At 36.4% G+C, this 21,422-nt stretch overlaps 2 long non-coding RNA genes, 1 other non-coding gene and 1 pseudogene across 3 annotated transcripts; 3 read left to right on the top strand and 1 right to left on the bottom strand.

Moving 5' to 3' along the window:
- The first annotated feature begins 1,184 nt into the window (after positions 1–1,184).
- LOC103456155 (uncharacterized) lies at positions 1,185–2,146 on the top strand. Its single transcript, XR_011576801.1, has 2 exons — positions 1,185–1,607; positions 1,720–2,146. It is a non-coding gene; the product is annotated as an uncharacterized lncRNA (long non-coding RNA).
- A 3,213-nt stretch (positions 2,147–5,359) lies between these two features.
- Positions 5,360–5,431, bottom strand: TRNAE-UUC (transfer RNA glutamic acid (anticodon UUC)). The gene has a single exon. It is a non-coding gene; the product is annotated as a tRNA-Glu (tRNA).
- Positions 5,432–8,606: 3,175 nt separating this feature from the next.
- Positions 8,607–11,664, top strand: LOC103400236 (cysteine-rich receptor-like protein kinase 29; annotated as a pseudogene).
- A 1,794-nt stretch (positions 11,665–13,458) lies between these two features.
- Positions 13,459–18,352, top strand: LOC139192479 (uncharacterized). The gene is made up of 3 exons (XR_011576657.1): positions 13,459–16,206; positions 17,513–17,624; positions 18,067–18,352. It is a non-coding gene; the product is annotated as an uncharacterized lncRNA (long non-coding RNA).
- The last annotated feature ends 3,070 nt before the right edge of the window (positions 18,353–21,422 follow it).

Genomic DNA, 21,422 nt, shown 5'->3' with positions numbered 1-21,422 from the left:
TCATGGCGTCCTATTAATAAGTAATAACAACCTAATTTTTGGTGAGATTTTGTGTACCTACTTGAGCTTTTTTTTTCTGTCTTTTAAAAAGGGGATCATTCGGTCATTTTGACATGGCAGTCTAAATTTTTTAAAGCAAAAAAAAATTACATATGCATTTCAGCTTCTCACTAGTCATCATCGTGCGATTCATCAGCATAAAAAATCAAATTTAAGACATATAATATGAAATATGAGCTTGAAATTCATCACTATTAATCTACCTTGTAGTGGTTATACCTACCTTGAGCTTTCAAGTACTTGAAAAGTAAAAATTAAGGTCAACTTGGCCACTTTTAGTTATCACTTGTTGGTGAATATGTCGGCTGGCTGACGAGCACGACAAACAACAAAATAAAACAGTCATCGCTTTAAAACTAAACAAACTTTAATTTGACAATTAATCAGTAACGTTACGTATATTAAATTTATAAACTAAATAATATGTCATTAATAAGAAATAAATACGTTAATCAATATTTAAGTAATAACTCAATCATCAACTTTTATATCTTTTAGTTTACAAAATTTAATCTACATATTTAGTCTTCCTAACGTTATTCATCAAGAAAACTAGTAAGGCAACATTCTTTGAATATAAGCAGCGTCCACTTTGAAGAGGAACTGTAAAAGAAGCAAATAGTGACCATTACAATAGAGACTATGCACTAATAACTAAAAACTTATCTCGCAAAAATCAACTTTCAAGGACCAAATTAAAAAAAAAAAAAACTAGAATCCATAATCTTGAAGTTTATTTTAGCCTGAAGCTCCTTGCTTTTGACATGATTTTTTTGCAGACACTAAAATACTAGTATAATTTGTTGATTGTTTTAACAATATGAATGATGAAAAGATTAAACAAATTTGGGGTCATGTGATAGTGAAAATAAATTGGTAGCATTTGCTGTAATTGGTCCAAAGTCAAAATAAGGTAGAGCACTCAGCACTCCAACCAAATACCAATGACTCTTCCGATGAGACTTTTTGGATGCTTCGTAGTACTCGCTAATTCAATGTTTCAAATATTAGATCTTTGTTTACCGAGTACGCTGGCTTAATTGTCGGCAGCTTCTGCTGAAAGTGAGAGGTTTTGCATGAGTAGTTAGTTGATTCTTTTGGGTGTATCTGCAGAAAAAGAGAGTGACAATATGTATACTCTCTCTCTAACTGATGAACAGGAAACTCAATCCCACACGCGTCTCCAAGGGAAATATTGTGGTAGTAATAGACGGCAAGCAACTATTGGCTTGTGATAGAGGGTCCAACCCCACGTGGAAGGTCACCGTTGAGGTATTTGTCTGGTACTACCAATTACTCCATCTCGTTTAACCAAAACCCACCTTCCTCTTGCGATATATACATGCTCCCTCTCCTTCTTTCATTGCTAAAATTCAGAAGGAATAGAGAAAGAAGAGAGAGAGAAGGAGAGAGAAGAGAGAGAGAGAGAGGACATAGAGAGAGATGACTGTTACAAACTTCAACTGCTGCCTCAATCCGCCACCTTCAAATCAAAGCCATGGTTCAAGCCCTTCTTTGCCCTCAAAGCAAAATCAAGTACCTGCATGGTATGTGTAATCAAACCCCAATCTCATGCCTCGTATTTGTTTGACCAATTGAAAGTTATTTATGCATGAGGAGGTCATTTGGTGTTTAATCATGTCAAATACTTGCGTGTAGGAACAAAAATGATCATGGATCATGGGCTAAACGATGTGTTGTAGGCATGAGTTGCATCATGATCGGATTCGAAATGGGCAGCGTAGTAAGTAACCAAACCCATGAGGCCATTGCTAAAGTTATGCCTTTGCCGTTGGAAATAGCAACATCAAGTGACCAGAGGGTCGCAAAATGGAGTGAAAAAAGAATGTGCCCACAGTGGAGCCCTAACTCACTGGAGACCATCGTGCCGGAGAATCTTCCAAGGCCGTCTGCTCAAAGAAGATGGGAAGCCGTCGGTTTTTCTAAGGATGCTCCGGCGGTTCAAATGGTAGTTAGAAAAGGTGGCAACTGCTTTGCTATGTAGATTTACACTTTGATACACCATGTATATGCACCATATGTATAACCAAATACAGAATCAATGAAGATCACCAAATTATTTCTAGGCATTTTAGTCATTTTAATTATGTTTTGGATTCTTCTTCTTGTTGGATCTCAATTGGAAACTTCGCAGTACAACATTGTGTAGCAGTACATGCAGTACAAATTTTGGAAGTTTTTTGAAGGAAAAAAACAAAAACACGAAAAAGAGAAAAATAATTAGGAATCAGAGGCGGCTCTCAAAGGGTCAGCTATTTTGCCTACGACCTCAAATGGTTTTTGTATGCGCAATCACTACAACAGATTTTTTAGCTGTTAGGTCGTAGGTCAAGATTCAAACACTTGACGACCAAATATTTTTGTGTGTAACATACACTGGAGCATATTAACATTTTCATTCGAACATATTTCCCGGAAGATCATGACAGAAATACTATGTCTTAATTCAATATCATCATATAGTACAAACTGTCACTTCCGCTTCTCCTTATAGTTATGTTGCCGCCACGAACGAGCAACAAAAGAAGCTATATTGCAAGTTCGTAATTTTCACTAAGTGAAAGACTTCGACTCTCATTATCATCTTTTTCAATTGAATGACTACCAAACATGCACTTTGGGATCATTTATCCTGTTCAAGTATTAATTGAGCATGTGTGCGGGCGTGGAGCTAGTTCCGTGATTGAAACCTCAATTACTGAGGATGAAATATTTGATCCTAAGGTTGCGGGCATGTTCGATCTACTCGGAAAAAAAATGTTGGTTCCGAAGGTACCGGAAAGAGTGATGGAGTTGCTACTAAGCATGAGAATAACTGAAGTCATGTTTGACCTATCAGCTTTATTGTATTGCACACATAACAATCCACCCTGAATAATGCATCTCATTGCTTCAATATTTGAGTCAGTCCTCAAGGTTGGATCCATAAAAATTTGAAGTTGTCCCTTTCCTCCAAGTTTTCCATGCCTGCATGATTTATGAACAAGTGAAAACAAGATGAAACAAAGTCCGAAGACACTTAGAGCATGTTTGGTATTCTACTTGAATCAACTTTTTAAACTCAAAAACAATTTTCAAGTTTTAGACCTTAAAAAATTGTTTGGTAGGACTATTTTCAAAAACTAAACTCAAGACTAACTCAAAAATATAATCTATTCTCTAAAAACATAAAAAGTGAGTTTTTAAACTTAAACTCACTCATTTCTTTTCTCTACCTCCTCCCCTCTCACTCCAAATCTCTCTCTCTCTCTCTCTCTCCTTTTTTTTTTTTTTACCTTTTTCGTCTCTTCTCCAATCTGTTTTATTCATTCTCTCAGTTCTTTCTCTCACTCCTCTTCCTCTCTATCTCGTCCGATCCTCTCTCTTCTTTCTCTTTCCTTCAATCATCTCTTACTTTCTTTCCTCTTCCACCCTCTTTCTCCCTCTCCTGCGACCCCTTCTTTTTAGATCTCTTTGTCTAGTTTAAGTCATAAGTTTTAAAAATTTTAAATCGCAAACCAATCAAGTGTTTTAGTTTTAAAGAAAATTGTTTTCAATAAATATTCTTAAGAAATGTTTTGAGAAATGATAAAAAATTTCATATAAGAAACCAAGCCCTTAAAAACCATGAAGCCCCCACACTTTTTTTTGTTAACCCACATAGATAGCCTACAAGTAAGGAATCTTATCCGTATAGAATTGAGAATCTCTTTAGACTTTTTTTTGGCAGAAAGAATCTCTGTAGACTTTACTTGCAAGCCAAGACACCTAATAAAGACTAACCAGATCAATGAGTCCATAATGCATTTTGAGTTTAAACCCTAAACTCAGGTTCGAGTGACGACTGTGATCGACCACACTTAAGTTGGATTTCGTTGAATAAACTCCAACATTAATGCATCTACAGCTTTGGTGTGTTACTACCGGAAACAATAACGTGGACGAAAAATAGCTCTTTCCATCGTGGAGGGAATGAAAAGTGATAGACTATTATACTGCAATTGAATGCAAGGGAAAGTATGAACAATTTATATCTGTACATTCACAAATCGTGCAGGTATGGAAAGATTGGAGGGAAGAGACAACTTCAATTGCAATCGATGATAGATCCCGCCTTAATTATTACAAGAACTGAAATAAAAAGATGCAATTTTATTTTCAATATGGCCAAATTTTTTTCTTGGACTTTTTTAATGTAACCCTTGTGGTGAAAAAGTTGTTAATTAAATCTCTGTGATAAGCGCTCTAGCAATTACAGTTCAAATATTGAAGTGTCTGTTAGTCTACCGTCTAATATACCTGAGAGTCAATGGTTTATAGTCATCATGCCAGAATCCAAACAAGCACTCCAATAACCACGAGCGCTCCATGAATCAAACTCAACACAGCATACCGTTCCTGCACTAGGCTGTGCACTAGCCACGGAATCTTTTGCATTTGGGAATACCGGAAATATCACACTTACTGTTGTGCAATCAGTGATCTGTAATACTCCAAAAACCTCATTTTGGATCTCATTGCCACTCCAGAGGGGTGGATTATATCTCGTTTGCTCAATGGGTGGGCAAGGTTGCTGTAATTCTTGTATTATATATGTTTAATTACCACATAATGGGGCCTTCGTTGGAGTAGTATACATGAGATTGTTAAGTAAGTGGTGGAGAATGAGGACAATATGGATGGACCTCTACTTATAAATGAAGAATGATCAGGTATTGAAGACTAGAAACTTATAATTCCAAGTAACTGTTTATTGCTATGGTTTTCAAAAACATCTCAAGTTGTAAATGCTTTTAACGGCGATTGCGCCGTTGACTATGCTGTTGGATACGGCAACCCCCTTGGCACTAGACACGATTGTTGAGAGATTGAAATCCCTTATCACATGATGATGATGATGATGATTATCTTTCTTCGTCAAATTTATCTTCCTCGTGTTTTTTGTTATGCAGCAAGATAGATATTCGTTTAAACGATTGTTGTGAGACTCACATGGCATATTGTGATCAAGGAGTAACAAAATTTATAATTTGGACCTCAATTGCCAACGGAGTTCATCACAAGTTAAAAATGAACGTCTAACCACATTGATCACGAAATTAACCTTTTAATTCCTGTATTTACAATTTGAACCTCAATTACCAAAGATGTTCATCACAAGTATGTAATTAATAACTTTTTCACTACAAGAATTACATTGAAAATGACATCGAAATCACAGGATCACGAAAATTGGCCTTTTAATTTCTGTTTAATAAGAGGTCATCAAGAAGCCAAAAGGCAAAAGTTAAAGAAAAAGTTCCGTTGCCGGGAATCGAACCCGGGTCTCCTGGGTGAAAGCCAGATATCCTAACCGCTGGACGACAACGGATTTGTGGAGAACTGCATAAAGTAAGAAGATATACCTGATAGACCAACTATCATTTCATCAGTTATTCTCATGCTAACTAGCAATTCTCTCTTACTCCCAGTAGATCACAACTAGCATTTTTCATGAATGGATTTGACATGTCGGTCATTGGGTTGGAACATCACGAGAGCTGCTCTATCAAAAAATGGGAAAACGAGGTTTTTTTCAATCCAAACAAACGATACATAACAAAAGTCACGTGCTTTAATTCTCTCATTGGTGAGAGTTCTTTCTCTCTTCTCTCAGAGTATTTCTCACTGTCTGTGAGCCTTTCAATCTTGGGTTTTTTCGGTGGCACCGGCCCTAGCTTTGGCTAGGGTCGGCTGTCGTGTCTTTTCTTTTTTTCTTTTCCTTCTTCTCTCCCTGCCTCTACTGTTATTTCTTCTCAATTTTCTCTCGAGTCTCCCTTGTTCCTCTACTCTTGAAGGTATACCTCTTCCCTACCTCTCTTTGATCCGATTGTCAGCCAAGTTTCTTTCTGAGATTGTGTATCGAGTTTCGGCGGTTGCTCCGGCTCGGGTGGTACAACCACCACCACTTTCTCTTTGTAATATGTCGACTTCGACAGTGTCGTTCATGGGTATCCACGAACTTCATTCTGATAGTCGGCTTTGCTCACTTGGCTACTGATTATCCCTTGTTTTATGGTTGTGCTCTTGTAGCAACTTGTGGTTGGAGGTGGCATCTGTGGAGGCGTTACTGGACGGAGGATGGGAATCGGCCGTTGGACCTATTTCAAAGGATGGAGATGGCGGTGGAAGCTTTTGGTGGAAGCTGTGTAGTTTTTGGGCCTTTCTGTTGTTGTTTCCCTTAGCTTTAGGCCTTTTTTGGTTGTATTTAAAGTATGTGTTGGACCTTTGTTGTAAAGTGTAGTTTTTGTAATAAATTTTCTTTTACCCAAAAAAAAAAAAAAAACGGGTAAAAGACAAAGTGGTTGTATCCACCGGAACAATCCACCACTACAAAAACAAGGTTTCAGTTACTGGATCCCCACTACCGCTAGCTAGTACTTGATGATGGAAAGTTGGAAACTGTATATGTAAAAGTGCTAATGCTGTAAATCAGCACCATTTTGGTCCAATTTTGTTTTAGGTGATGTGCTTTCATTCTTTATCCCTTATTCATCCTCAAGCTATAAATAATCACCGCACAAGATGGGGAAAAAATTGTTGTTTATCTAAGAATTTCATCGTCCTGTTTAGTATAAAATGATATGCAATCAACTCCGATAATGTTCCTTTTTCTCAATCAATCGTCCTCTAAATATCTCCCTTTCCCTATTAGGCTATTAACATCCATCAAATTCTTCGTTCGATATTATTCTTAAAGGCCATCCACAGAATAACAACTTTATTATTCTTTAACATAACAAAATTGTTTTTATTATACAAAAAATAAGAGGGCGCTTTGAAATATAGCAACTTGTATGATATGGGAGTGTGGAGTCACAGTGGTGTCTCGAGAATTTCAATTTTAACTTCTTGTGACCAAATTTGACGTAGCGTGATATAATGAACAGGAAATCGATCGAACGAAATACCTTAAGCTAGAATATATGGGTAATTTAGAAAAGCCTCAAGGTTTACTATTGAATGATATTAAAGATTACAATCCTAACACCCTAGAAGTTGCTTATATAGCGTCTATTAACCCTAGATTATCTAGGGATACAAATAGGAAGCAAATTAAACAAAGGGAAAATTAGGTTCACATCATTTTTTTGTTATTCCATTGATTAAAATCCTATTCATTTTCAATTTTTGATCAAGGCCCTTGGGTATTAATAACATCATTAATTATTTGAATAATAAAATATTTTTATTTTTAAATATATTCCTTTATGATAAAAATGTTACAATTAGTATATTTATATTTATGGATAAATTTTTTATCATATATTTTTATTTTTAGTTGTACCTATTTTTAATTTGCAAATATTTTTTAATTTGTACCAATTTTCTTTTCATTTTTAATTTGTACCCATATATTAGTTTCTTTTTGTGCCATATTTTTTAAAGTTTTATTTGTGTTTGTACCCATGTGTATACCATCACGTGACATTTAATCAATGATAGAAAATTTACATATGGTAAATTTATGTTTTATGCCTAACCTTTGTATCGTATATTTATATTTTTAGTTTGTACCCGCTTTTAATTTGCAACATTTTTTTTTAATTTGTAGTATTTTCTTTTTAGTTTTATTTTGTTCCCATGTATTAATTTCTTTTAGCGCCTATATTTTTAAAAATTCATTTGTATTCATAATTTTTAATCTTTTATCTATACCCTAATTTATTTCTAATGTACCCATTCTTCTTTATTAATGTACCACTTTGTTTTATGTGAAATGTACCAATTTTTTTAACACTATGGATACATTCTTTTGCCATTTATTATTTATTATTTTTACATAATTTTTATCCATTTATTCAATCAAAATGTTTGAATTTTTTTATTGTAACCATTTCTAATAGTATTATAATGAGGGATTTTAAATTTATAGGATTATAAATCTCATAAAATATTAAACAATTAATGTCAAAACTATAAAACTATAAATATTAATAGTAATATAATGAGGTGTACAAAGTCAAGAGACCTTGATCAAACTTTGAATATTATTAAGATTTTAATCAAAGAATGTTAAGGATTAGGGACCGCATCCAAAGTATCTCTTAAACAAATAACTAAATATCTAAAAGGTCCTAAAATCTTGAAATTCCATTTTTGGGCTAGCATATTAACGACATTTTCCCAAAAATGCCTCTACATCAAGGCAAAGCACTAAGTTTGGTTCGTCACACGATTCTCTTTGAAACGGTGGGTCATAGCCCAAAGCGAACAAATGAGCCAAAATCTACAATCCTCGCTGCCTACTTTACGTCCTTCAATTATTCTTTTATCATAAGATCAAAATTAGAATTACAAAGTTTATGAGCTAATTAGACATCCAAAACATGTGCTTAATTAACTTAAATTTACCTCAGCTTATTCTCTCCGAGCTGAAATTTCAAAGGTAACCAAAGAATAATTTTCAACATCGCATAAATTTCTGACTAGCAGTTTGTAGCAAAACACACTACTAATTGATACAAATTTGATAATTATCAAAAACAACAAAACAGTGGTCATATCACCAGGCACATGGTAGGAGATAATGTTCATACATAATTTGCAGAGCCATTGGTTCACACAAGACAAATATACAATGATTTCCTCAACCTCTCCATTTTTTATCTCTCTCATAATTCTGTTACTCATTGCCAATACCAGTACTCAATCCCTTGATCGTCAGCAACCTTTTCTACGTGTGGCATGTTCTTACAACAAGGGCAACTACACCAACAATAGTGTCTACCAGACCAACCTCAATCGTCTTCTGCCTTCTCTCCTCCTCAGCAATGTCAACAGCAACGGCTATGGCTTCTACAGTTACTGTTACGGTGAAAACTCCGACCAAGTTAACGCAATCGGACTTTGTAGAGGAGATCTTATAGCCGATGCTTGCAGTGCTTGCCTTGGTAACTCTACTAATATTCTCACACAGACTTGCCCTAATCAGATGGAGGCAACTATATGGAACGAAAACTGCATGTTGCGCTACTCAAACCGCACTTTATATGGAATCCTTGAAGTTCTTCCTGCTTTTTATCAATCGAATTCAGAAAACGTTTCGTCATCATCGTCAGTGGTTGATGAGTTCAACCAACATCTCATGACACTGTTGGAAAGTCTAAGAAGTGAAGTTTCGGGAGGTGGTTCGCTTAGGAAGTATGCAGTAGGAAACAAAAGCGTAACAGATTCTAATCGGACGATGTTTGGCCTTGCGCAGTGCACTCCAGATTTGTCCACCTTGGACTGCAACCATTGCTTAAACAGTGGTTTGGAGGTTATTAATAACAGTTTTTATGGCAAGGATTCTGTGAGGTTTGTTAAACCTAGCTGTAATCTAAGGTATGAGGCTTACCTCTTCTTTGATCCGGCGATCGGATCATCAGGAACACTGGCACCAGCCCCAACTTCTCCACCATCAGGTATATATATATGTCATTTGATAGTATGCTTTCAAGGTAGCAAAATATGTGGTTTAGTTAATGATGTGAACTGGAAATTAGGAAAAATTCTAATTCCACCTGCAGATTCTGTTGGGGGTCCTCAACTTCAATAGAAGATCAGATATTACTTGTTATTACTTTTTAAGAGGTCTAGGATTGAATTAAATGAAATTTTAGCCACAGAAACAGAGGATTTCGGGTTTTTGTAGGAAAGAAGAGTACTCATACACCTTGGGTTATCATTATACCTTTTGTGGCGACTGCTGAAGTTTCGGTACTAGTTATATCCATCTGCATGTGTCTGAGAGCGAAGAAGAGAAAGAACAGGCTTACTGAAGGTAAATTCAGAATAATTAGTTTTTCTTTAATTACTTGATCCACTAAAAAAAACTCCTATATGCAAATATGTAAAACAAATAATGAACTTGTTTTTCTTAAATATTTCCGAATGCTTGCAGAAGAAATTACAAATGCAGATCAAATTACTAGTGCAGAAGCCTTGCAATTCGACTTTGACTCCATTAGAGTTGCCACAAATAACTTTTCCGAGGCAAATAAGCTTGGACGAGGTGGATTAGGTGCCGTTTACAAGGTTGTGAATGTCTTGTTGTACGAATAATAATGTTGGATGTGCGCCCAAGTCAGATGTATGTTAACTTGAAAAATTGGTTGAATGCAGGGTAAGCTTGCGAGTGATGAAGATATAGCAGTGAAAAGGCTTTCTAGAGATTCTGCACAAGGAGACTTGGAATTTAAAAACGAGGTCTCGTTAGTGGCAAAGCTTCAACATCGGAATTTGGTTAGGCTCTTAGGTTTTTGCCTGGAAGGAAATGAAAGGCTTCTTGTCTATGAGTTTGTCCCTAATGGAAGCCTTGATCAATTCATATTTGGTAAGGTCTGCTTTTACTTCAAAAGTTTATTTGTGTGCAGTTCGTGCTACAAATGAGCACAAATATTGCATAATTTTATTTTTACATGAATATGTAGATCCAGTCAAGCGCGCAGACTTGAATCTACAAAATTATAGTAGGCATTGGACGAGGACTTCTTTACCTTCACGAAGATTCTCGTCTCAGGATTATTCACCATGATCTAAAAGCTAGCAACGTATTGCTAGATGCAGAAATGAACCCCAAAATTGCTGATTTTGGGTTGGCAAGGTTGTTTGTGCTTGACCAAGTACAAGGCGAAACCAATCGAATTGTGGGAACCTAGTAAGTATTAGACTCAAAGATACAATGTTATGGTAGTGTACCAATAATTTTGAAGTGCATGTAAAGAAAGCTCCTATGAAATGCAACACAAGTAAAGAACAAGCAATAGGATAATCTTAAGAAGAATAGTGAACATTTCCACCCAAGGTAAAAATTGACCTTCTTCTCTTATATATGTGCAGTGGATATATGGCTCCAGAATATGTAATGCGTGGACAATTTTCAGTTAGATCCGATGTCTATAGCTTTGGTGTGTTAGTTTTGGAGATAGTACCTGGCCAGAAAAATAGTTATTTCCACCATGAAGGCAATATGGAGGATCTTCTAAGCTATGTAAGTACCACAAAATAGTAGGTATTTGCATGTGTCTTTAAAGATTTGGGACTATATTGCTGCAGTTAAATACACAAAAAATGAAGGAAAAAGTGTCTTATTTTGTATATATATATATATGCTCATTCGCCAAATTATGCAGGTACGGAAAAACTGGCGAGAAGAGACAACTTCGAATATAATAGACCCTACATGGATTGCTGGTTCAAGAGGTGAAATATTGAGATGCATCCATATAGGATTATTATGTGTGCAACAAAATGTAGCTGATAGGCCGACAATGGCTTCCGTTATTCTTATGCTTACTAGCAACTCTCTTTCTCTTCCGGAACCCTCACAGCCAGCATTTTTTATGGTTCGATCAGACATGATGGCAGTTGAAGGGTTAGATCAATATCGAAGCAGCTTTATCCAACAATCAGTAAATGAGGTTTCAATTACGGAACTATCTCCTCGCTAGAGCTTGTTGATGGGCACTCCATTGTGAGATGTTTGCAGTGTAATTTTGCACCACTTTGATCCATTTTATTTTAAAGGATGTAATGCATTCTGTGAGTAGGTTCCAAATGCCTGAAGGGTTCCTTGCAAAAGTTCGTCGTCCGTAACAATGCAACTCCTTGGAGATGGCATCTCCTCGTCCTCGTCCCACAATTTTCTTAAAAAAGCGAGGCTTCCTTCGATAGCACTAAGTCAGCCTGCTTCCCCTCGTGCATGATGTGAAGGTCTTTTTTGCAACCACGCCTTTACTGACACTATATGTGGCTTCACTTGATCTGCGACGTATTGACCACTCTCAGCAGACTGGTACATTTGCTAGCACACTTTCTAAATGGTCTAGTAACTCTTCAGCCTGGCTGGATCCAAAACCAAGATCTCCATCTCGATGGTGCCCAACAAAGGCACTCTCCTTGGTTTCAATGCTAGAACCATCAGTGGCTTCTGTATAGAGTTTCGTAACTGGTTCAGCTATCTGTATCCACCCAAAATCATTGCTCTGCTCGCAAACTTCCCAATCCTTGTTGGCAGACCACCTAACAAAATTCAATTTATATTAAAACCAAACAAAAACAAGGATAACTGTAAAGGACAAATAGATAATGGATATCCCTTCCTCTTCCATTGACGCAAAAACAGTGTTTTTAAATCACACCAGAGCGAATTAATGAGAGAGATGACCTCTTGTCTCGTGCTCATGTTTGAGGCATCATAGTACCATCATAAAATAAAGAAGAAATTGATCACAAAAAGTTAAATATATACAGAGTAATCAGAAAATGTACCTCATGAGTATTACAAAAGTATGTGATTTCACCAATATTTTGTTGCACACACAGTAATCCAATTTGAATGCATCTCATTATTTCACTCCTGCAACCAGTTCTCAAATTAAAGTGGGATCGATTAGATTCGAAGTTGTCTTTCCAAGTTTTCCATGCCTGCATCATTTGTGTTTAATGCCCCCAAAAATAAATTTAGGTTTTTTAGATTTAGGCCCTTGCAACTCTTAAACTCAACAAAAACCCACATATATTATAACTTCTAAATAAAACCCAAATTTTGAATATGATGTCATGTTGGATAAAAGATGTCCATGAATTTGTGTTTATTACAAAATCATGCCACTATGTCTCTTACACGTTATTTCAGACATTTAATTTGTTTGATATATTTTAATTTTGTGTGAACTCCTCCAATCCAAAACCTAATTAGATCAAATATATACGGACATATATTCTGCATTTATGTGTACTAATACCATAAAAAGTAGTAGGTAAATTGATTTTGTTACAAATTTAAAATGTAGGCACATTAGTTTTGTAAAAAATGAAAAAATAGGTAAATTAAACAGAAGGTAAGTTATTTTCATGTAATAATACCGTAGGTAAATTATTTTCATAAAATTAAACAATAGATATTGTTGAAATTAAACACTAAGTTAGGTTCGACAAAAAAAACACTAACTTAGGTATATTCCAATTGAAATTTATTGTCGAAATTATAAATAAAAAAAAAAGCCAAATTAATTCCTCCATCTAGAACCATATTTCATGGCCACAAGACCTTGCCAAATTCAATGCACGTGATCAATTAAAACAAAATTACAAGAACTTTCCATACTGGCTTAGATTGGGGTACATTAGGGATCTAAAAAATATAAAAACCGACACACAAACTTAATTTGGTAAGTTGCTTAGTTGGATCTTATTCATTGGGTTTTATTGGGATAAATATTATATGATGGGCTATAGGCTAGATAAATATTATAGATGATTTTTAGTTCATTCTTTGGTTGCACATTCACTAATATGTATCAAATATTTTACTTACATAGATTAGAAGATCATCATTCTCGTCATGCATGGCGAAAAAGGTGCCAATGTTGGAATCTTATTTGGACTCTACAAATCATGATAAGGAATTGTCACATTATAATTATAATCAGTTAGAGTTAATTATTAGGTTAACTTCCTTCCTTTAAAGTAGGACCTTAAGGCAAACATGTTGAAGTGATGGAAAGCCCCACGTCTATAAGGATTGAGTAGTGCTTTCAGTTACCAACTGCTGTCCATAATAGGTGGAATGCAGTTTGGAACAGCATCTATATATGGAACGGTCCCTGCTCAAGAGGAAATGGTTCTATACAGAAACTAGCCCTATTCTAGTGAGAACATAAGGTCCCCATTGAGTAGAAGATTCTTCCTTATTCACCGTTTCACAGCTTTATCAAGCATACATCAGCCAAAGGTGAGAAGTTATTAATTTCTTTCTATCAAATGCATTTGGATTGAATTGATAACCAAACTCTTGTTCAGATACATGTATGTGGATTGTGATTTAGGGTTCTTGCTAATTTAAAGTTCCAACATTTGGTATCAGAGCATGTATTAGCTCACCCTAAATTCAATTCTTTTAATTACTATTGTTGTTGATTATATTTTGATCCTGGGCACTATAATTCTTCGATTAATGTTTGTTGGTTTTCTTTTGGGTATTGTGATCACGTTTGATACTATGGTGAAAACACCGGAAACAACTTGGGCCTCTCCTTCAAAAAAAAAAACATGAATCCTCTGAGAACGAGAAAGAGACCGGGATAGTAAAAGAATCCGATACAGAAACCGTGACCGCCTGTATCAAAAGGTCGCGTACACCCGAGGGCATCAGTCCATGCAAGCATCAGTGGCGCAAGTCAACTATTGAAGATTTGAGGGGAGGCAAATTGTGATTAATTGGCTCATATAATTGAGTTGGCAACAATTAAAGACCGAAGACCAAATTGATTAGAGTGGTAGGCGTGCAAAGTAAAAGGGTTCCAGAAGCAAGTCGAAAGCAGGAAAGAAGCATCAAAGTTAATCACATAAATACATGGAATTAAACATGTGTGACTTTGTGGATTAATAAAAGGAAAAGTCAGATGGTTGTTTTGACTAAATGGAGAGAATGAGGGAAGGCATGCCAATTGCTTATCCTTTAATTTTAAAGGAAACTAAAGCCTTCAATTTGGAAGCCAAGGCACAACAACGGCATCGTTAAGGGCATCATGAAGGAGGAAGAAAACTCAGCAAAAGCCGAGCAGCAATGGGGTTGGTCTGGAAGATTGCTTGGTTGCCTATGATATCACGAATGGCACAAGCTTGGTGGACTAATGTACATGGCTTTAATGGTTTTCTGGTTAGAGCTTTCTTTGGATTTGATTATAATTGTTTTTTAATTATAATTGTTCACATTAATGCTTTTCTTGGTAAGTCTTATTCAGGAATTGTTGGAGTTTCTGTGGAGCTTTCCTTTCGGTGGAACTTCAAGAAAAAACAGAGATGGCATAAAAAAGGCAGAGAGAAAAGGAATCAAACTCCAACAAGAATGATGCCAAGGTTGCAACATGTCTAACTAGACAAATAATCATGCTATTAAACCATTAAACAAATGTTTGTAGAACTTTCACCAAAGTGGGGTTTTAAGGAAATTTTGTTTATTAAGGAGGTTGCATGGAATTGTGGTTCATAATCCACTACGGGTAAATATGTTGGCCGGTTGGTTTTATAAATCATCATAAGGGTTTTTTAATGAATTTTGAGCCAACTATATTCTTTTCCAAAGATTAGAGTATTAGTTGAAACTTGAGCTTTGATTAAAAAGGCTACATAATAAGGGTGCATATCGATATGATATACAGAAATTGTAGTTGTGTATCGTACCCAAAGGTGTTACATTGCTGTGTCAATTGATTATTTATCAACTCTCTGGCTTCATCAGGTTTGTTCTTTGCTCTTTGTTCCAAAAACTTGCAGTTATGTTGAGTTGTAATCTATGCATGTGGCTAACCCTAAATTCCATTAAATTGACTTGTGAATGTACTGAATCATATATATCTTCTTACAATGCAAGGGTTGGGCATAATCATTATGGAGCTGGCATTTGTTGTTTTAGTGGAAGCTTGGTAAAAAGGTTTAATTAGAAAGCCACAAAGTTTTTTGTTACATACGGAACTTGCAAAATGATAGAAACTAGGCATTAATATTTATCTTTATGTTTAAAGAATGAAATTGAGATTGTAAACGAATTTTTGATGTGCCCTATAGTATTGTAGAAAGAACCAATGTTAGTTCTCCGGCTGAAAATAAAACTTGCATGGAGGGTTGATGTTTTTATTCTTAACGGATTAATACATCAATGTTAATTGTATAAAATATAAAGTCTTCTACGATAATATTTTCTACACTAACCTCTACTTCTTCAGGAAAAATATATACGAGCGAGGTTTCGCAATGCAGACTTGTGTACATATGTTTTTCACCAAAGTGAAAAGACTTCAGGAATTGGATTATGTAAATTATGGTTTTAAAAACTCATAACATGTCAATATTCTTTTCCAAAGAGAGGAATGTATGAATGGGCTGAGATGGGTATAACATTTTTTAAGAGAATTAAGTTGACTGTTTTCTTGTCCAAAGACTTGAAATCTTGGTTGTTTTCTTAATCTTTTACATGACTGTTATACAATAAGGTTACATAATCTATTACTGAATTATGGCAGTTTATGTTTCTTGCCCAAAGGTGTAACATAATCATGCATGAATAATGAAAATTAATATAGCGGAGCAGATGAAGAAGGCGAAGTTCATAGTTTTTGGGTATGTTTTTTGTACCAATGATTCCGCAGCTTTGGTGATCAATTTTATTGGAAGAATGACATAGAAACTGTATTTGGTATGATACTAGATACCGGCCCCTGAAATATGTTTGCATTCAGTTTTCATTTAAATGAGTCATGGTAATAATATGTTTTGACCATGTGCCAAGAGTTTTCAGTAGAACTCCACACTCATTTTCCATTTGGGCACAAGCTCTTCCAAAACTCAGTGCAGCTCTTGACTATGTGTTACCACTGGTGCAAGTTTTTCCAGCACCGTACTTCCTGCTATTTTCTGATAATTTATAACCTGTTGAATACGTATTTTATGAGTAATTTTGGTGAATGAGTGTTTTCCCAAGTGGGAGAATAAAAGTAAAAAGTTTTGGGCTACATACTCATTAAATTGTTCCATAGGCATTGTGTTCTAAATGTATGTGGGAGTTGTTTTTGTATTGTCCTAGTCACGTTGAAAGTGTAGTAAAGTTTTTGAATGCATATGTTTTTTTGTGGAATAAGTTTTTAAATGATGAATGCTAAGGAATGGAAGGGATATCTTGTGGAGGAAAGATTGTGACATTCTTTCATTGAAATTGTGATTAATTTGCATGCAAGGAAATTTTATGGTAATATGCTTATGTATAAACTGATTGACGTAGTAAATTTGCTACCAAAGCATGCATGTTTCAAGATATGATGTTGTAGACTAATGGGTTCTTTAATTCTATATTGTTTTGTCTTATATCTTGCATATTAATTTGTAATGTACGCGCTTATGCCGTAAGGTTCCTTCTGGTTTGTTTAAAGGATGCGCACAATAAAGAATACTTGTGGCTAACCAATTAGAATAATTGGCTAATTCTATTGTTATACGAAAGTCCTTTAGACATTAAGTTGTTGGTATGCTAAATTAGTGGGAGTGTTGTTCACACTACGTTATTTCTGTTTAAGACTATTAACTAGTTTAATTGTGTATGGAAGAATTGATGCTTCACTGGAAGTATATTGGCAAACTCATTGGAGTTTGATAAAGGACCAAAGTAGCAATGTTTAAAGAGCACGTTGCAAAGATGGGAATATCGGAATCATTTGATTTAGTATATATGTGGGAGCGAACTTCCAATCTTGTTTGTTTACTTTATGGCTGTTTGCTGCCAATGAATGGAACTTGGTGTTTAATTCCATGTATTTTATTGACATGAATTATTGATAAGTTTTGGCTATGGGAATGTTTAGGCATTGTATCATTTCCCTTGAGGCATTGGTTGCTTGTTTAAAAATTTCAAGTGGTTTTAACTCTTTTTCAGTGTGCAAGATAGCTGAGGGTGGCTTGTTAAAACTGCAGCAACCTTAAGGTAGTGGTTGATGAAGCGGATGAATGATAGCTTCATCAAGACAGACAGGGCTGTTTTTGTGGGGGTATAATGGCAAAACTCTCGGTTTCACTGACATGTTTTAAAGCATCATGTATGGTTAGTGAAGAAGATTGTGATTCCAGAGTGCCTGCACTAACTGTTGTGCAAAGTTTTCTGGGGTTCGACCTTCTAAATTAGCCATGACAGATGTGTGAGGAATGGTTAATTAACTCAAGTGATCACTAAGGAACTGATTCTCGTTGTAATGTTGATGAATAAACATGATTAGTAAAGTCCAAAGTGGGAGAATGTTGGAATCTTATTTGGACTCTACAAATCATGATAAGGAATTGTCACATTATAATTATAATCAGTTAGAGTTAATTATTAGGTTAACTTCCTTCCTTTAAAGTAGGACCTTAAGGCAAACATGTTGAAGTGATGGAAAGCCCCACGTCTATAAGGATTGAGTAGTGCTTTCAGTTACCAACTGCTGTCCATAATAGGTGGAATGCAGTTTGGAACAGCATCTATATATGGAACGGTCCCTGCTCAAGAGGAAATGGTTCTATACAGAAACTAGCCCTATTCTAGTGAGAACATAAGGTCCCCATTGAGTAGAAGATTCTTCCTTATTCACCGTTTCACAGCTTTATCAAGCATACATCAGCCAAAGGTGAGAAGTTATTAATTTCTTTCTATCAAATGCATTTGGATTGAATTGATAACCAAACTCTTGTTCAGATACATGTATGTGGATTGTGATTTAGGGTTCTTGCTAATTTAAAGTTCCAACAGCCCACACATGTAAAGTTATCCTAATGTACACAATCCAAGACTTTTTAAGACAGAAACAGAGCTAAAAACCGAAGAGGTGGGCAACCAAATTTTCCTTTTGGTCTGAAACATAGTAGGGTGTATGAGAGAGTCTGTAGTAGAAAGAGAACTAAAAACCGACGAGTGGGCTCACTTCTTGAAATATTGTAATGTATGGGTTCTATTTTTATTTCTTTTTACATTTTAGTGAGTGTATTTAATAAAACGAAACGTTTTAATTAAGCAAAACACTGTCGTTTTGTTAGAAAAATTGGGCAGCTCGTCTCATCTTCTTCCCAGCTTCTCTGCAAATTTGCTACAAACAACGATGGTTGCAAGGCGTCACCATCGACATCACAGCTTCTCTGCATATCAGCCTCTGCACGTCTATGGAACCGAAGAGGTCCCGACCACCTCCCCACCACCACCTTCCAAGAGAACCAAGAGGTCCTCGAAGGTCCTTCAAAAGATCTTTTATTGGGACCATCCGGGTCCCTCTATAGATCCGCTCATGCACGCATATATATTATGGTGCTATATATTCACTGTAAAATGAACAAGATGAATGCCATAAACTCAATTAGCTTTGATGGAAACTTTTCGTAGTAATTATGCTCGATCTTTGAGTCGATTCTATGGTACAAATTGTTGATGCACAAAACCGGAGGGGTCTTAGAACAACGTAAATCCGACCATGAATCATGCAAACGCCCAAGAACACAAAGATGTATCGTGGTTCACCCTAATGTTTGGGCTACGTCCACACTGATGTTGATTGTATTTCTCTGTATGGATGTATGGATTACAAGTGTGAGGGGGAGTCCCCCAGAGAAAGAGAGAGTATGAGAGAGTTTGAGAGAGTTTCTTTGTTTGTGAGCCTTGTGGCTTCTGTATGTGAGGATCCAACTTGTGAGGGTGAGGAGTCCCTTTTATAGACTAAGGGCTCCTCCCCTTTTACATAAATCATGAGCTCAATGTCTGGAAGCCCAAGTAACGAGGACCAATATAATATGGTACCAACAGTAGTCCCCCAAGTCTTCAGTCAAGAGAGTATTTTGGCTGGAGACTTGAAATTTAGTCCATGTGTGGGCCGAAGTAACTAGATGTCGTATAGAACTAATACTCAATATGAGGCGGTGCTCAATGTGAAATGATGCTCAACTAGAAGTAACACATGTTGTGAGGCTGCTCGGCTTATGACTTATGTTGCCTTGGTTGGCTCGGCTTGTGGCGTTGAAGGTGAGGGAGTTCATTTTATAGAATAAGGGCTCGCTCCTCAAAACATAAATGATGGGCTAGAGTTGATGCTCGCGGCGAGACGGTTGCTCAGTAGGCGGTGATGCTCTCTAATGATGGTGAGGGAGTCCCTTTTATAGAATAAGGGCTCGCTTCTCAATACATAAGTGATGAGTTAGGAGTGATGCTGGCGGCGAAGCGGTTGCTCAGCTGGTGGCGATGCTCTCTAATGAAGGTGAGGGAGTCTTTTTTATAGAATAAGGGTTAGCTCCTCAATACATGAATAATGGGTGTTCTCTAATGAAAGTGAGGGAGTCCCTTTTATAAAATAAGGGTTCGTTCTTCAGTACATAAATAATGGGCTAAGTCCCCCAAGTATTTTTCATGAGGCCCAGTTGTGGAAGCCCAATATATGGTACTTAGTGTAGTCCCTCAAGTCTTCAGTCAATAGAGGCTGTTGGCTGGAGACTTCAAATTCAATCCATATATGGGCCGAAGTGGCAGTTGTTCGAATGCGGTCTTTGTATACCATGCACTAAAGCTTTGTAGGTGAAGCTTTGAAAGTGAAGTTTTTTATAGGTGAGGCCTTGAAAGTGAAGCTTTGAAGCTGGAGCTTTTGTAAATGAAGCTTTGAAGTCGAAGCTTTTGTAAATGAAGCTTTCGAAGCTGGAGCTCTGTAAATGAAGTTTTCGAAGCTGGAGCTCTTGTAAATGAAGCTTTCGAAGCTGGAGCTCTGTAAATGAAAAGCTTTCGAAGCTAAAGCTCTGTAAATGAAGCTTTCGAAGCTGATTGACATGAATGATGCTCATGAATGTTTATGTTGATTGACATGAGTGATGCTCATGGATGTTGACATGAGTGATACTCATGAATGTTTATGTATGATTGACATGAGTGATGCTCATGTATGATGGTGATTGTCATGAGTGATGCTCATGTATGATTTTTTGGAGGACGAGTTGTACTTTTGATCACCTAGTTGATGATAATAACGGCAGGCTACTGAATAATTTTGGAGTACTGGACGTACTGTTAATCGCCTAGTTAGTGATAATAGAGGCAGGCTGCCGAATAATTTTGGAGTACTGGACGTACTTTTGATCACCTGATTGGTGATAATAGAGGGTGAACCTTAAATGGAGGGATGGAGGTTGGAGTTTGAAGCCATAGGGCCTAGCTCTTTTGGGCATATAGGCCTTCGCCCTCTACATAACATTCCAGCCCACTATTTTGGGCTTGCTGACATTTTCCCCTTTTTTTTTTTGGCATGCTGCCTTCTTTCTTTATTTATAATTACCCTCTAGTGGGGTTATACAAATGTCTCCAAAAGTTAAGAAAAATACTTATGTAATAGACACACATGGCAGACAACTTTGAAGGTGCCATTATATGTATGAATAATATAATAAAGATAAAAAATACTTATCTTCATAAGTCTTTTTTGGTGGTATTGCAGAAAGTGGATATGGCAGATGGTTGGATAGTGGGATAGCATGTGCAGCTGGCAGTTGCGAGGGGCAGGGCCTACTCAATGGGTCACGCCCATAATTCCCTTCTCTGCAAGTCATTTCACCACTGCAATTATGTCTGCTTTTTCCTTCTTTTTATCTTTTTCATTGTTTTCCCGTGGCTTTTTCAGAAAGTGGGAACATGCACTCCCCCTCATCTGCACGCTAGCAGTGGCTTGTGAATGCCCTTCAAGTTCAAGACCTCATTGTAGGGTATGAAGTCTTTCAAAACACTGGTGTCTTCCTCAACTGCCAGATCAGCTATACCGATCTCCTTCACCGTCGTGGGATTGATCAGCCAG

This window comes from Malus domestica, chromosome 15 (assembly GCF_042453785.1).
Source record: "Malus domestica chromosome 15, GDT2T_hap1".
Lineage (NCBI taxonomy): Eukaryota > Viridiplantae > Streptophyta > Magnoliopsida > Rosales > Rosaceae > Malus > Malus domestica.
Note: the sequence above shows the minus strand (reverse complement) of the source record. Positions and strands in the feature narration are given on the sequence as shown.